The following is a 5,659-nucleotide window of genomic DNA, read 5'->3' on the forward strand; positions in this document are numbered from 1 at the left end:
CTCATGCCTATAATCCCAGCACTTAGGGAGGCTGAGGCGGGCGGATCACCTGAGGTCAGGAGTTTGGGACCAGCCTGACCAACATGGAGAAACCCCGTCTCTACTAAAAATGCAAAATTAGCTGGATATGGTGGCACATACCTATAATCCCAGCTACTCAGGAGGATGAGGCAGGAGAATAGCTTGAACCCAGGAAGCGGAGGTTGCAGTGAGCCAAGGTCATGCCATTGCAATCAAGCCTGGGCAACAAGAGTGAAAATCCGTCTCAGAAAAAAAAAAAAAAAAAAAAAAAGGAGCAAATTTTAGATACTGAGTAGCCAAGGAGGGCTCCTTGGGAAGAAGACTTTTGAGTAAAGACCTGAAGGAAGTGAAGTCAGCTCGTCGCCACCCCAGGGCCTTGGCACACGCTGTTCCCTCTCTACCTCTCGAACTGAGGTCACGTTTCCTCTTCCTCCTGATCTTAGCTCAATAATTGCTTTTTCCAGGAAGGCCAAATTTCACTATACGTGGCTCTCACAGCACTATAGCTAACATCTTTGATTGATGTCTGTTTTCTCTAATAAATTAGTCCATAATTTTTTTTGGTTTTGTCACCATCTCCTACCGTCATACTTGGTACCTGGGAGACACTGAAAACATAGCTGAATGGGTTAATGACAAGGACAAGGTCAGGGCTGGGGATTGAATCGGTGATGGCTTTGGAGTTATGGTGAAGATCCGAAGAGAGCTGACTTGGGCTCAGGGTGAGAAAAGGGGCAAGGCGTGGTGTAGGGGAGGGAAAGGGGTTGGGTGGGGAGGGAGGGAGGAGAGGGGAGAAGGCTGAGGATGAGGGTTGTGCCCAGCTCTGGGTGGCAGGGCTGGCTGTCCTGGGCTGCAGACAGAAGCCGTCCAGCTGGATCTCCCTCCTGGGATCTCTCTCCTCAACCACCTTGATGACTCTTGGAGGATGCTGGAAGCCTGAAGATGCAAATCTTAAGATGCAAATTCCATGCAAATTCTCCCAGCCTCCTTTTTCTAATCTCTCCCCTTTGCCCTGTGTGCCCTGGGGGCTGCTGAGGCTTGGTGAGAGGCAGGGCAGTGGACTGGGCAAACTGAGTCATAGCCTGCTACCAATAGGTCTCCTCCAACCCAAATCCCAGGGTGGCCCTGGGTTTGCTCAGGGCTCCAGTCTGGAGTGGGAATTAGGTTCCTGAGGGAGACAGAGATGGAGGCAGTGATGCTGACAATGTGAATGTGGCTGGGGCAGGGACAGGGACGGGATCAGGCATGAGGACATAGATGGGGCACTCCCCATCTATGACCAAAACGTAGACGCGTGACTCTTGATAGGTGCTCATTGGGCTGAAGAACTGGTTCTCCTGGACCAGGGGCGGGACCCGGTGAGGAGGAGCAGTTCCTGGGAAGGATTCACACTCACTGGGGTTGCTAACTAGGGGCCACCCACACAGGAAGCTGAGTTCTCACTGCTGGGGTATACCCCGTGCCTGACCCCACCCCAAGCCCTGCAAGGCAAGGAGCAACTAACTCCTGGGGACCCACTCTCCTAAGACACAGAGAAAGAAAAATCAAATCAGGCCACTCCCCTGCTTAAAGTTCACCAGAGCTTAAAATGGGGTTGTCCGTAGAAATGAATCCAAGGGCCAGGCGCGGTGGCTCATGCCCGTAATCCCAGCACTTTGGGAGGCCAACGCAGGCGGATCATGAGATCGGGAGTTCGAGACCAGCCTGACCAACATGGTAAAATCCCGTCTCTACTAAAAATACAAAAATTAGCCAGGCGTTGTGGCACGCGCCTGTAATCCCAGCTACTCAGGAGGCTGAGACGGAAGAATCGCTTGAACAGGGGAGGTGGAGATTGCAGTAAGCCGAGATAGCGCCACTGCACTCCAGCTTGGGCAATAGAGACTCCGTCTCAAAAAAAAAAAAAGAAAGAAAAGAAACGAACCCAAGGACTTATCATGGCTATAAGACCATGCCTTCCCGACACCTTTTTCCAGCCACTCTGGCCTTCTCGCTGTACCCAGAACATGTGTCCTTCAGGACCCTTGCATTTGCCATTCCTGGGTTTGTAATACCCTTCCCCCAAGCTGTTCAAGCTGTTTCAACCAAGCTGTTCAAACTGTTTCAAGAGTGTTTTTGTTTGTTTGTTTGTTTGACGGTGTCTCACTCTGTCACCTAGGCTGGAGTGCAGTGGCGCAATCTCAGCTCACTGCGACCTCTGCCTCTCAGGCTCAAGCGATCCTCCCACCTTGGTCTCCCGAGTAGCTGGGACCACAGGCGTAGTCCGCCTGGCTAATTTTTTGTATCTTTTGGTAGAGATGGGATTTTGCCATGTTGCTGGGGCTGGTCTCAAACTCCTGAGGTCAAGCAATTCGCCTGTCTCAGCCTCCCAAAGTGCTGGGATTACAGATGTGAGCCACCGCACCCGACCCTAAGCGTGTGTTGTTCATGTCATCCAGGTCTCAACTCCAGTGTCACCTCCTCAGAGTCCCTCCCTGACCACCGTCCCTCATGTTTCCCCGCCCTCTGCCCTCCATCGTGCTACCTTGCCACCTGGTGGTATCTCCAGCTGCACTTGCCACCGCCCAAAAGGATCTTTATCTGTTTATTGATGCGTTTATTGTCTGTCTCTCCAGCACCCATAAACTGTGAAAGAAGGGGTTGTGCCTGGGGAGCTCACAGCTGCTCCCCCAAAATCTAGAACGGCATCTAGGCAGAGAAGAGCCACGAAGCAAAGCGATGCTAGGATGTCAACACTGGAAAGGGCTTTTCAAATCTTATTGTCCCACTCATGTATCTGACAGGTTGGGACCACTGAGGCAGAGGGACTTGCTCAAGGTCATCTGGGGAAGGAGGCTGGTGTGCTTCCCATTATATCAGTTGACCTTTTAGACTGACCAAAAAACAGTGGAGGGTAGAGTGCAAGCTGTGGGGAGCTCCTGACCTCACAGGGCTCCAGAGGCTTGATGTGAGCCTCCTCCCCATGTCCTGTCCCCAGAGTCAGGGCAGGACATCCTAAGTATACCAGGTGTGTCTGCCCAATAAATCTCTTTCCAAGCTGCCTTTCTGGAAAACCAGATTCCAATGACCCGCCCTGGTCCCTCCCTCTCCGGCTCAGGAGCATTTTTCAGGATAGGCATGCCTACTAATGCTGCCTTTGTGGAGGGCCAAGGAGTGTTCATCCTCTTGGGGGACATGGCGCCTGAGCATGCCCATGCCCTTTTCGCTGCTGCTTCTAATCCCAGGGTCAAAGGGGCCTGCACTGCACACCCAACAATAATACTGGCAGCTGTCACTTACTGAGGAGCTATCACGTCTCTGTCATTAAATCAGATCCTTTGCGTACACGATTTTAAAATATGAAACAGGCCGGGCGCGGTGGCTCACGCCTGTAATCCTACACTTTGGGAGGCCGAGGTGGGCGGATCACCTGAGGTCGGGAGTTCGAGACCAGCCTGACCAACATGGAGAAACCCCGTCTCTACTAAAAATACAAAATTAGCCGGGGTGGTATGGTGGTGCATGCCTGTAATCCCAGCTACTTGGGAGGCTGAGGCAGGAGAATCGCTTGAACCCGGGAGGCGGAGGTTGCGGTGAGCAGAGATCGCGCCATTGTACTCCAGTCTGGGCAACAAGAGCGAAAATCCGCCTCAAAGAATAATAAATAAATAAATACATAAATACATAAATAAATAAAACAAATACATAGCTCTATTTAAAATGCTTGGCAGCCGGGCGCAAGGTCAAAGGGGACTGCACTGCGCACCTAGCCTCAGCCTCACCCTCACCCCTGGTGGCCACAAAGGGGCGCCCCTGAGCATTTCTTAGTCCTTTGATTTGTTCTACAGTGAACAAAACTAGTGATTTGGGATAAGTCCTTAGGTTGCAATCTGCATGTGAGATATCCGCAAACACACCTCTTTATGCACAATGGTATGAAGATCCTCTTCTCCAAGGATCACAGATGCAGAAAGTGAAAATCCAACAGCCAAAGACAGCCTTCCCCACCACACACACACACACACACACACACACACACGAGCAAAGGGAGAAGGGGTTTGGTTGACAACAGAGAAGATTCTTGGGCTGGGATGTAATGGGACAGTTGGCCGCCCCAGAATTTCAATATGCCAGGGCTTTGGGATGGCAATTTAGTTAGGGAGAAAATGTGGTTAGGTGTGGAGCTCTTCGTGGAGCTACGGTTGTACTGAAAACACATGTTGTTTTCTTTTCTTTTTTCTTTTTTTTTTTGAGATGGAGTCTCACTCTGTCACCAGGCTGGAGTGCAGTGGCACGATCTCGGCTCACTGCAACCTTTGCTTCCCAGGTTCAAGCAATTCTCCTGCCTCAGCGTCCGGAACTACAGGCGCACACCACCACACCCAGCTAATTTTTGTATTTTTAGTAGAGACAGGATTTCACCATGTTGGCCAGGATGGTCTAGCTCTCTTGACCTCCTGATCCACCCGCCTCAGCCTCCCAAAGTGCTGGGATTACAGGCGTGCACCACCGCGCCTGGCCATATATTTCTTAGATGATTTAAGATATTTCTTGGATTCTTAGATGATTTGTTTTCTTAGATGATGGCAGCCCCAGCCAAGGCAGCCTGTGGATCCCCACTGACTCCAGGAACGAACACTGACCATGGTCTGCACTGGGGCTGAGACACACTGCAGCCTGCAAAGCCCCCAGCCACGTGAAGCTCTGGGTGGGTCGCTGGTTATGCTGACACTAAAACCATCTGATCCCCCTACCACGGGCACCACAGGGATGGGGGAGCAGTTACTCTGTCATTGTCCAAAGACACTGTGATCCCGCCAGAGAGAGGCCATCTCCAGGGTTGGGTCAGGCACAGAATTTGACTCAGATGGCAGCGGAAGGAAGGAAGGTGGACTGGATCTGAGGTCTGGGGAAGCAGAAAACCAGGGTGTTGGGCGGCTGTGGATTGAGAAGACCGGGGAGACTGACTTGAGGGCTGCACAGATCTCTATGTTTAAGGGCTGTGGGGCTGGAAGGGAGAAAATCAGACTCCCCATATCACCAGCCATGTGGCCAGGATCAACTAGACTATACCACAGTAACAACCCCCAAATTCCAGTGGCTTCACCCAACAAGTTTATTTCTCACTCAGTCCATGTCTGGCTCAGTCAGTGGGGGCCTCTTCTACAGTCCCTTGGACACACAAGCAAGTGCCATCTCAACATGTGCTTCTGGAAGGGAGAGGCAGAAAGAAGGAAATCAGGGGTCTCCGTGCCAGCCTGGAGACGATCCGCATCCCTTCTGCTCCCAACTCAACCAAAACTCATCCTGTGACTCCACCCATCCACAAGAGGGCCAGAGGCTGAGCCTTCAGTGTGTCCAGAAGGAGAACTGGATTTCGGTGGCAATGCTAACAATTACCCAGGCTCTGAGGCTTCACAAAATACTCACTATTCCACTTCTCAGTCCACTGAATCCAGACATTCCTTCACCTCCTGATGACGCACTCTGGGAGGTGAGGGCAGGAATACACGGCTTGGCTGGATGGTGGGTTGAGCCGGGACACTTCTGTCTCCAGAACAGATGATCCACGGATCCACTGCTGCCCCCTCACTGCAATCCCCTGGCACCGCCACCCTCACCCACCCCTACACACACACATCAAAGCAGCAAAACAAAA

The sequence above is a fragment of the Pongo pygmaeus genome, chromosome 19 (assembly GCF_028885625.2).
Source record: "Pongo pygmaeus isolate AG05252 chromosome 19, NHGRI_mPonPyg2-v2.0_pri, whole genome shotgun sequence".
In the NCBI taxonomy this organism is placed as follows: domain Eukaryota; kingdom Metazoa; phylum Chordata; class Mammalia; order Primates; family Hominidae; genus Pongo; species Pongo pygmaeus.